Below are 12,327 nucleotides of genomic sequence, written 5' to 3' on the forward strand. Positions count from 1 at the left end.
ATTGTTACACTTTATATTCATGCATACACAACTTGTCTGTCAGTTTGTCATACTGTGATGTCTTGCATGTTGCTGTGATACTAGAAGCTGGTTTTCATTGATTTTTCAAATACCAAAAGGATCACACAGATGAACAGGTTTTAAGAGTGCTTCTAGACTAAGAGCAGACTACAAAGAAGGAATAGGCTGTCCATTTCAGAGGACTTAACCACTGAAGACGTTGGAGTAAGAGAGAAACATAGTAATAGAGAGGAAACCTAGTGAATGGTACCCAAACATTGTTGGATATGGGGCCAGAACATCAGTCCTTCCGCTCGAAGTCCCTCACAAGGTGACCAATGAAGCGTTACTTTCTCAAATAGAGTCCATCATGACGACAGGGATGGAGCAAGATTTCGAGACCTTCCTTTGCTGATGGGGCACAACTCAAAGTGAGAAGAAACAGCTGCAGACATTTATTAAGAACTGTACATTCTTTGAATGTACAAAGTATGAATCTAGGAAAATTAGAAGTAATAAAAAATGAAGTGAAACTGACAGTGATCAATATCGCAGGCATTGGTGGGCTGAAATGGATCAGTACTGCCTATTTTGAATCAGAAAATGAGATGATTTACTCTGAGGGGATTGACAAATAGAAGAGGAAGGGCATCATATTTGTTGTCCATAAGGACATCTCAAGGTCTATCTTGAGGAACAGAGCTATCTGTGATAGGATTATATCTATCTGCCATCAAGGAAATCCAGTCAGCTTGATTATGATTTAGGCTTATGCACCAACCACTAAAGTGTGATGAAGATATTGGAGAATTTTGCAGATGTCTTCAGGCTGAACTTGAACAAACATGCAATCGAGATGCACTGGCCATTGGAACGCAAACATTGGAAACAGAGAGAAAGGAACAGTAACTGGAAAATATGATCTTGGTGATGGAAATGAAAGTAGAGATTGCATGACAGAATTTTGCAAGACCAATAATGTCTTTACCTCAAAAACCCTTTTTAAACAGCACAAATGGCAGTTATGCATGTGGACTTTTCCAGATGAAATACACAGAAATCAAACTGGTTACATCTGTGGGAAGACATGATGCAGAAGCTCAATATCAGCAGCTCAAGCCAGACCAGAGGCCAGGTGTGGAACAAGCCATGAATTGTTTATATAAAAGTTCAGGTTGAAGCTGAAGAAAAATAAAACTAATCCACAAAGAGTCAAAATACGACTTTGAGTTTATTCTACTTGAATTTTGAGAACATCTCAAGAAGAGATTTGATACATCGAAGACCAGTGGCAGAAAATTGGATAAGCTGTGGGATGATATCAAGAACATTCATGCATGAAGAAAGCAAAAGGTCATGAAAAAAAAAAACAAGAAAGAAATTCCTACCCATCTCAAAGTTATAAATGAATTCTCTTATATAATTCTATAATAATATATATATATAATATATAATATAATTCTCTTTGCTTTAAAGATTTTTAATTTTCCTCTCACATTAACATTTAAATTATTTGGACTTGAATTTTTGTTTTAATAGAAGAACATTTTATTTTTTGTTCCATGAACAGTATATTATCCCAGTGCTTTTTAATAAATAATTTATCACCCACCCCAATAATTTGCAATGACAGCTTTATCATATACCAGGTGTCTATATGTGCTGTCATGTAAAACTAATGGTCCCTGATTCATTCTGTAAAGTAGACCATGATGCAATTTGGGCATGTTGTAGACATCATACTCATGCACTGCATAACATCTACCTTGGGCAACATCTGATGCCTTTATGTCAGTTGCTTGAGAATATGAGTGAGTGTGAGAATAACTGTTGGGTGGTACCCAGTAGTGGGAGGGAAGACATATTTGGTATAATCTCAGGCTGATGGGGAATCTGTATGGGAGTGAGAATATATAAACTGTCAGGCATTGCCCAAATGAACATTATTCAGCACTTCACAGTTGTTGCTGTTAGGTTCCCTTGATTCCATTGCAACCCATAGCAACCCTGTGCCCAACAGAATGAAACTCCACCCAGACTTGCAGCCTCCTTCCAATTGTTCCCTGGCCTGAGCTCCTTGTGGCAGCCATTGGGGCAATCCGTACTGTTAAGGGCCGTCCTCTCTTTTGCTGCTCCTCTACATTATCAAGCATCATGTTCTTCTCCATGAACTCACTGTCCTCTCCTGACCACATGACCAAAATATGTAAGACCAACTCTTGCCATCCTCACTTCTAGGAGCACTCAGCCATACTTCTTCCGAGACAAATTGATGTCCTTTTAGCAGTCCAGGATACTCCCAGTATTCTTCACCAGCACCGCATTTCAAATGCATCAATTTTTCTAGGGTCTTCCTTATTCAATGTCCAACTGACCGTTGCAGATGAGGTGATGGTAAATACCATGACTTGGGTCAGGCCCACCTTCCTCGTCAAAGTCACATCCTTGCCTTTCAGTACTCTGAAGAGGTCTTAAGCAGCAGATACAGTTCATCTTTTGGTCTCTTGAGTACTGATTCCATGACCATCTACTGTGGATCCAAGCAAGACAAAGTCCTTGGCCACTTCAGCCTGTCCTTTTGTCATGGGGTCACCTGTTGGTCCAGCTGTGAGGATTTGGGTTTTCTTTATATGGAATCATAATCCACACTCTAAATTGTGATCCTGGATCTTCATCAGCAGGTGCTTCAAGTCCTCAGTTTCAGCAATCCAGGTTGTGTCATTCGGATATCACAGGTTGCTGATAAGTCTTCTTCCAAACCTGATATCACAGTTTTCTTCATCTATCCCAGCTTCTCTGATTATTTGCTGTGCATACAGATTGAATAAGTACAGTGAGAGGATACAACCCTGTCACACACCTTTCCTGATTATAAACCATGCAGTATTCCCCTGTTCTGTTCGCACAACTCTGATCCATTGAAAGCTCTGCATGAACACAATGAAGTGTTCTGGAATCCCTATCCTTCTTAAGGTTATCCATGTTTATTATGATGCACACAGTCAAATGCCTTTGCACGGTCCATAAAACACAAGTAATCATCTTTCCGGTATTCTCTGCTTTCAGCTAAGATTCATCTGACATCACCAATGATATCTCCTGTATTACCTCCTCTTCTGAATCAGGTCTGAACATCAGTCTTTATACTGCTACAACCTACAATCTTCCACAAAATTTTACTTGCATGTGATATCAATGATACTGTTCCATAATTTGAGCATTCTCTTGGGTCACTTTTCTTTGAAGGAGGTACAAATATGGATCATTTCTAGTCAGTTCACCCAGCAATTGTCTTCCAAATTTCTTGACGTAGATGAGTAAGCGCTTGCAGCGTCTTGTCAGTTTGTTGAAACACTTTAATTGCTATTCCATCGATTCCTCAAGCCTTGATTATGGCTAATGTTTTCAGTGCAGCTTGAACTTCTTCCTTCAGCTTCATTGGCTCTTGCTCATATGCTGCCTCTCAAAATGGTGGGATGTCAACTGGTTCTTTTTATCGCAGTAGCTCTGCGTATTCTTTCCATCTTCTTTGGATGCTTCCTGCATCATTTAATGTTTTTCCAATCAACTCATTCAATATTACATCTGGAGGCGTGAATATTTTGGATCTTTCAGTTTAGGATATGTTCAGCATGTTCTTCCTTTTTGGTGTTCTAATTCTAGGTTTTTGCACATTTCATTATTAATAGTTGGCTTTGGCTCTCAAGTTGCTTTTTGAAATTTTCTATTCAACTCTTTGACTTCATCATTTCTTCCATTTGCCTTAGCTATGCTTTAATTATGAATGAGTTTGAGAATCTCTTCTAACATCCTCTTTGATTTTTTTCTTTCTTTCCTGTCTTTTAAATGTCTTTTAGCCTTCTTCATGCATTATGATCTGGATGTCGTCCTACAGCTCATCTGGTATTCACTCTTAGTGGGCAATGCATCAATTGTGTTCTTCACTTGATCTTAGCCAACATTTCTTAAGATGTTCTTGAATTTCAGGTCGGATAGACTTGAGCTCATATTTTGGCTTTAGTGGGCTTATTTTCGGTTTCTTCAGCTTTAACCTGAACTTACATGTAAGCAATTGATGGTCTCTTCCACAGTCAGTTCCTGGTCTAGCTTTAGTTGCTGATGTTGAGCTTCTCATCGTCTCCTCCCACAGATGTCATCAATATGATTTCTCTGTGTTCCATCTGGAAAATTACAGTATACAGTTGTCTTTTGTGTTGTGGAAAAAAGATATTTACTTTGAGCCTGTCATTAATCTTTCAAAAGTCTATCATGTGATCTCCAGTTTCATTTCTATCACCAAGCCCATATTTTCCAGATCCTGTTCATTCCCCTTTGTTTTCATCTTTTATTTCAATCACCAATAATTATCAATCCTCCTGATTGCAAGTTATATCAAATTAATTCTGAAGGCATTGGTAGAATTCTTCAATCAATTTGAATAATAATTATATTGATTGGATTCCCTTGAAGGTGATTAGATCAAATCATATCACAGACAACATTGTATGTCAAGATTCATGTTCAAATGCATGCAAGGCCATTCCTCTTGATTGTGTTATTCCTGGAATATGACTTTCTGTTTAAAAATGGTTCACTTCAGCTCACTAACACCTAGGATATTGATATTTATGTATTTCATGTCATTTTTGACACCTTCCAATTCTCCTAGATTCATACTTTGCACATTCCAAGTTCCTATCATTACCAGATTTTTGTAGCAGCTTCTCCTCAGCTCGCGTCTTGCCCCATCAGCAAATAGGGATTCCCAATTCTCTACTCCCACAGGCTTTCCTGGACTCATGCCAGCACGGTCAACTCCACTTCAAGAAAGCTGCTGCTCTCAGGTGCATTTCAAGTACCCTGGGACCCCAGAGACGTCTCCTCTGACACTGTCTCCAACAATGATCTGCTTTTATTCGTTAGGCCAATATCAATGTTTCAGAACTATGCATTAGGTTTTCAGCTGCTACTTCTTCTGAAGTGTGAAGCAGATTCCTTCTTTATTGACTGTTCTTAGTCTGGGAGATTCACTGAAGCTTGTTCACTTTGAGTGACCCTTCTGGTATTTGAAATACCAGAAACATAGCTTCTATCATCACAACAACACCCAAGCCACTAGCGTACGACAAACTGACAGACAAATGGTGGGCACGTGACTACAGTGAGGTTATTTCTGGGTTTTCTTGCTTCTCTCCTGGATTAGTTATCTAGCCCTCCATCAAAAACACATGAATAATTTGTATGGATTAATTAAAAGTTTTGATATGGTGGTGCAGTGATTTACTTGATATAGCTCTCACTTCTAATCACAGTCCTTGAAATTCCCATCAAGCCACTGGTGGGATCATGCAAATTGGGTGAATTTTCCTAATGGGTCTGGGTAAGAGAAAGTAGGGGAGGATCCAATAGGATTACATGATTCAGTTGAAAGTGATTATTAATAGGGTTAATTATAATTTTAATAACTTGGAACTCTAGTGTGGAAATTGGTCAATTTGGTCATTATCCTGGGTATGAATGAGACCTGGTGGCCTAGTGCTTACGCCTTGGGTTGCTAACAGCAAGGTGAGCAGTTAGAAACAAGCCAGCAGCCTGATCTCTCTCTGCTTGTCAGCCTCTACACCACCGAGGCCCTTCGCCTTTGCCTCCATTGGCCAAGCAGCAAGCCTGCCTGTCCCTGTTCCCACAGTTGCATAGTCTCCAGCCAGATGAGGAGGAAGCACCCCATGGTCTGTTCGGGGGCTGCCTCTCTGCATCTCCATATACAGTCTGTGATGCATCTGGTCTCAGGGGCCTCCACTGCTTCAGACAGCGATCTTGAACATCTTCTTCTAAGGATCTTTGAGGTTTCTCCCACCTGCAGCTGCTTCAAAGATGGCTTATCATTTTAACCAGGGAGGGGGTGGGGGTGGGGGTGGTAATGAAAATGGACCAATCTCCTCTATCAGTGTTATACATGCTCTATTTGCAAAGTTCCAATCAATCATTTGGTATAAGTTACAGAGACTTAGGTAAAAGAGCCATAATAAGAAATTTTACTTCACCACACACATATTTTATTGTCTTTTAATAAAGTTATAATATTATCCTTAAATATATTTATATGTTTTCTTAGATTTATTATTGGATATGTTATATATTTCTTAATATTATAAATGTATATTTCACATTATACTTTATAACTATGTTTTCCTGTTGTGCAGAAATCCTAAACATATTAACTCTAGTAGTAGCTTATACTAGAATATTTTGGGGTTATACACAAGAAAATAATTTGCAAATAATGATAGTTTTGTGTCTTGCTTTGCTGATTTCACCAAATGCTTTTTCTATATCCACTGGGATTGTCAGAGATTGAATTGTGCCCCTTTGAAAGATATATTGAAATCTTAATGCTCCCTGTAAACATGACCTCAGGAAACTGAATCTTTGAAGAAGTGATCAGTCCAGTTAGCGGTGGTCATTCTAAAGCAAGATGAGTCTTAATCCAATTCTCTAAAGGGAAGTGACCTAACAGGAGGAGCAGCCATGGGACCATGGAATTGTGCTGCCGCTATAGACCAAGGAATGCTTGGGGCTTCTAAAAGCTGGAAGACCCCAGAGGGTCTTCCTACCTACAGCCCTCAGAGAAATGTAGCATCGGTGACATCCTGAATTCGAACTATCAGAACTGTAAAGCAATTCTGTCCTTACAAGCTACCCAGATCATGATGTTTTGCTACAGCAGTCCTCAGAAATAAACACAGAGATGGCCATACTGTTGCTTTCTCTGAATTATATTTACTTAGTGTATAATGTTTAACCAATTTTGAATTCCTGGGATAAATGCAACTTGGTCATGAAAATAGGATCTAGTCACATTTAGATTTGGTTGATTGATGATTTAACCTTTCTACATTTGTGCTCACATGAGATATGGACTGAGACTTTGCTCTTTGTACTATCACTGCTAATTTTGGGTATCTGCAGTATGTCAGTCTCAATAAATAAACTGGAGGATTGCCCTTTTATGTCTACTATGGGAGTATTTTGTCTAAGATTAAAGTAATTTGTCTCTTATTTGATAGAATTATCAGTAAAACCAGCAAAAATATTTTAATTCCTAGATTGAGTGCATTTGAGGTGTGTCAAAATTTAGTTTCTTAATTGTATATGGATCAATTTTGGTCAGTTTTGTTTGACTAGAAAATTTCCAGTTCTTTTAGCATAATATTGATCATAATATTATCTGTTAATTTTTAAAGTATCAATTGAATGCATAGTTATGATATCTTTCTTTATCCCAAAATTATTACTAATGATTTATAGTTTTCCTAAGTATTCTTGCCAGTATTTTACCTATTTTGAAGGACACCAGCCTTTTAGAAGAACCAATATTTTGGCTTAGCTGGTAATCTTTATAGTAAATGATTCCTATTACACCAATTTCTGTTTTTCATCATTCTACTTTCTTTGGGTCAATGCTAGTGTTCTGTCTCTAACTAAATAAATTAAATGTATGGTTATTTGATTTTTTCCCTCTTCTTATTTTCTAGTGTAAGCAATTAAATATATAAATTATCCTCTATGTAATATGTTAAACATAATCCATGAGTTGTGATAAATATAACTTTTATTCTTCCAATTGTAAATATTTTGTAATTTCTATTGTGATTTTCTTTTGACCACAAGTAGTTTTTATGTAAACTTCTAAATTTCTAAACATACTCATGTACCTGTTTATTTTGTTAATGATATCTAATTACATTGTGTTCAGAGAATAAGTTATGTTTGGTACTAATACTTGGCATTTGTGAAACTTTGTGACTTAGCACATAGTTCATTTCACAGATATCTCAGAAAAGAATATGTATTCTGAAGTTTGGGGATACAATGTTCTTGCTATTCCTAGATTGTTTATTGTTCTTTTAAAATTTCCTTTGAATTTACTAATTTTCACTGCTCATTCTATCAATTATTGAAAGTATTAGTCTTCATGCCTCATTATGATAAAGGATTGACGTTTTTAAATGTAAGTTTAATAATAGATTTTCAAATAAACCCATTGAGTAAGCCATGAGAGACATGAGTGTGGCGTTCATGGGATGAATCCAATATGAATCCGGGAATCATTTCATGTAGGTGATATTTCAAGGAGCGCTGATAGTGTAATGATTAAAACTGTTGGCTACCAAACTAAAGGGCAGTTCTTTGAACCCACAAGCCTCTCTGCAGGACACAAGACCCTGTGGTCTGCTAGAGTGAAGGTTACAGCCCAGGAAACCATATGAGGTAGTTCTACTCTGTCCTATAAGTCACTGTGAGTCGGAATCAACTTAATGACACATAACAAGAAACGATTATTTGATATTATGCAGAGTGTGAAAATAAGAAGGAAGAGAAGTATGCGGATTGAGCCATGGGACACTGCAGTGTTTATAAACTGGGAAGATGAGGAAAGTTAGACAATAAAGACTGAAAAGAAGTTAGTAATTAAGAGATGAATCTGGAGAGAGTGATCTCCTGAAAGTACATTCCAGGAAGATTTTCAAGGAGCAGAGAGTGATTAATGGGTTCAAATGCTGCTTAGTGGATCATAACGAACTCTGGATAACATTGAGGAAAATGGGAATTCCAGAACACTTCATTGTACTTCTGCAGAACTTGTACGTGGAGGAAGAGGGAGTTGTACAAATAGAGCGAGGGACTATTGCGTCGTTTAAAATCAGGAAAGGCGTGCATCAGGCTTGTAGTCTCTCATCCTCTCACCACGCTTATTCAATCTCTATTCCGAGCAAATCATCAGAGAAGCTGCACTATATGAAGAAGAGTGTGGCATCAGGATTGGAAGAAAGCTTATTAAAAACCTAAGATATGCAGCTGACGCAACCTTGCTTGCAAAAAGTAAAGAGGGCTTGAAACACTTGCTGATGAAGATTAGGAATTGCAGCCTGTTGAATGGATTACCACTCAATGTAAAGAAAACAAGCACCCTACAACTGGACCGATAGGCGACATGATGAGAAACAGAACAGATTGAGGTTGTCATGGATTTCATATTACTTGGAGCCCCATCAGTGCTCAAGGAAGCAGCCATTAGGGATCCAAGAACCACTGCACTGGGTACCTCTGCTGCAGAAAACCTCATAGAGTATTGAAAAGCAAGAATATTACTTTGAGGAGTAGTGGAATTCTGATCCAAGCCATGTATCATATGGATGTGAACACTGAACAAGGAGGACTGAAGAAGAATTGATTTACTTGAAGTGTGGTGCTGGAGAAGAATGTTGAAAGTACCATAAACTGCCAAAAGGACAAACAAATCTGTCATGAAAGAAGTGGAGCCAGGGTGCTCCTTAGAGGCAAAGATGGCGAGATTTCATCTTACATATTTTGGGCCTATTGTAAGGAGAGACCGGTCTCTGGAGAAGGACATCATGCTTGGTAAAGTAGCAGGGCAGCAAAAAAGAGGAAGGCCTTCAACAAGATGGATTGACATGGTGGCTGCAACAATGAGTTTTCCCATTGCAACAATTGTGACGATGGCGCAGGGCTGGGCAGTGTTTCGCTCTGCTGTGCACAGGTCACAATGACGCAGTGAGCACCTAGCAACAACAATTGTATGCATGAATCGCCTTCGGTGGAAGCAAGAGTTGTGCCAGTAAATGGCTGTTATGATCTGCTGGCTTTCCCACTCTGTGCAATCTCTCCCCTGAAAATGTCACGTCTGTGGTTCTCTTGCCTTCTCGCTGAGCTGAAATTTGTTGCCATAACGGCTCCCTTGTGCTCTTCTACTGGCCAAGCCCAACCTGCCTGTCAGGAGTCCCTGCTGCTACAAATGGTTAATAGGCACAATTGCCAGTGACAGATGGTGTTTCGTGTCCTAGAGACACCTGGGAAGAAAGGCCTATCTATCTTCTTTCTAGAGATCAGCCATTGAAAACCCCTTGGACCCCCATGGACTCACCATGAGTTGAAGGTGACTTGGTAGGAACTGGTTTACTTGCCGTCCAGGCCTAATTCCAGGCCTCTATTCTCACTAACACTTGTGTCCCAATGCTAACTCCTACTAAGCCCGATCATCTCTTTCAGGTTTTGTCTCTCCCAGTAGCATGTGAGCTCAGGAGGTCAAGAAGCATGTCTGATACTACTATCTCTCCAGGACTAAACAGTTCTATCTTTAGATTGTAATCTTTTGTTGAATGCCTTTCTAAGAAACAACAGAATTGCAATAGAATGTCTTTGAGATAAATGAATAAACTCTCTGATTCAGATGGCATATGTATCCAGTACGATATGTTTATCCCTGCATGATATGCCACATAAAAGCAGGAGAGCTGTTTTCCTTTCAGCATATGTTCTGTGTTATCAGCTGATCAAATGTTTTAGTTAAGTTCCTATAAACCTCTCAGAGAAACTAGCAGTTTCAGGATCACACTTGATTTTTGGTATCTCCTTGTTAAGTTGACTAGAGAAGAAAGAAAATGCTTCAGAAGGAAGATGGAAATAGACCCTTGTAGCACAATGATAAAGCAGGTCTCACTTCCACGAATGTCGTTTGGTAAGGAGGAGGGGAGGGGAAATTTGGAGATTAGAAATTATCTCAAGATCCCGCATTGCGAAGGCTTTTATTTTGTCTTCCTTGTTACTGTCTTTGTTTTCAGGATTCAAAGACTGCGAGGTGATATCCGTTGCCACTGTACTCTCCTCTCTTAGTACAGCTGTTAGACTGTAGGCTGTCATATTGCTTGCCAGTTGAATACTACTCCTATCTAGTTTATACAACTTGCAAATAACTTCCCAAGCATTGGTCTGCGTGGGGAAAAATGGGGTAGTTTTTGACTCTGTGTGATGCACGAGAGTACTTTTAAAATGCTGCCTACAAATTCACATTGGTCTATGGAATAATTTTTTCCTCTGAACATTAGCACAGCAGTGAATTAATTTCATTATGACTTTAATTAAAATTTTTTAAAAACCATAATTATGGATAATACAGTTGAGATGGATAAAAGAGCCAGTATCAAGCCAAAAACTACACTATGATTAGGCAATATATCAGGACAACACTTTTTCACACAATTCAAGTCAAATAAAAATGAAGAATAGACAATGAAGGGGCTATGTAGGCAAGGAAGGCCTCTACAGTCATGCCCGCTTCACGTTAGTAGAGATCCTGGGCGGAGGCAAGCCAGCCATGGAGGGAATGACACACAGAGCGGGTGGGGGTAGAAAGCAGAGACACTTGGAGACACTTCTAAGTCAAAGGGATCTGGGTTCAAATGCCACTTACTAGCTTTCAGGGCTTGGACAACTGAACCTTGCTGAGCCCGGACAGCTTCATGCATATTAAATTTTTGAATAATATGAAACCAGGACAAAAAGATAATATTTGTTGTATACAAGGAGACTTCTAAAAATGCATGAAAGAATAACATCTTTTAAGTCCATTCTTCCATAAACTTTTTGAAGCCACACACACACACACACACACACAAATGCCCACCTACGCAGCCCCCACCCCCATGCCCATGCAACACGCACACACATGCAAGGGTGCAGACAATAGTAAGTAAAATAATATTGCTACAACCTATGAAAACCTGTCGTAAACAAAACTATCAAAATGTGAGGGACACAGTAGCTGCAACGAGGAGCTCAGACCCACAGTGGCAAGAAAGGCTCGGGAGCAGGCAGTGCTTCTCTTGGTTCACAGAAAGGGCTGCTGTGACGCCGAGCCAATGCCAGGCCAATGTACAGCAGCAGCATCACCATGGGCAGCCCTTGTTGCTTGACAATCGACCTTTTACTAGGTCTCTGCATAGCTGAGAGCCGCGTTTCTCTGTCTAACTCTTCATGAAAGCATTCTGTCCTCTTCGATGTATTCAACATCAAAATGGCAGCCTGGGCACCCTCCTGGGACTTGATTGTTTTCTTTTTAAATGTTCTTTGAGTTTGAGGAACCAAAGGAAATATGAAGGGAAAAGATCAAGTGTGGAGGGTGAATGAAGCTGTTTCTTAAAGAAATTCCCTAAGAATGGCCCTTGCCATCCATGACAAAATGTATTGCCATGAGAAACAATTCCTCGGCTGCAATTTTTCTAACCCTTTTTACAACAATGCAGTGTTCAATTGTCTTAAAATGTCTCCCTCGTCAGCTTCTAGATTGTCATGTGTCTCTTAAGAAGATATACCGTGATTACTCGTTTGGAATCCCTGAAACACAGTCACCATAACCTTCTGAGCTGACCCCTCTGCCTTCAACTTAACTGGCCCAGCAGAACCCCTGGAGCGGCACATTTAGCTTGGATTGACATTCACTGATTGCAAAGACAGGTTTAAATATAT

This window comes from Echinops telfairi, unplaced genomic scaffold (genome assembly GCF_000313985.2).
Source record: "Echinops telfairi isolate 266 unplaced genomic scaffold, ASM31398v2 ScPeMD7_443;HRSCAF=831, whole genome shotgun sequence".
Lineage (NCBI taxonomy): Eukaryota > Metazoa > Chordata > Mammalia > Afrosoricida > Tenrecidae > Echinops > Echinops telfairi.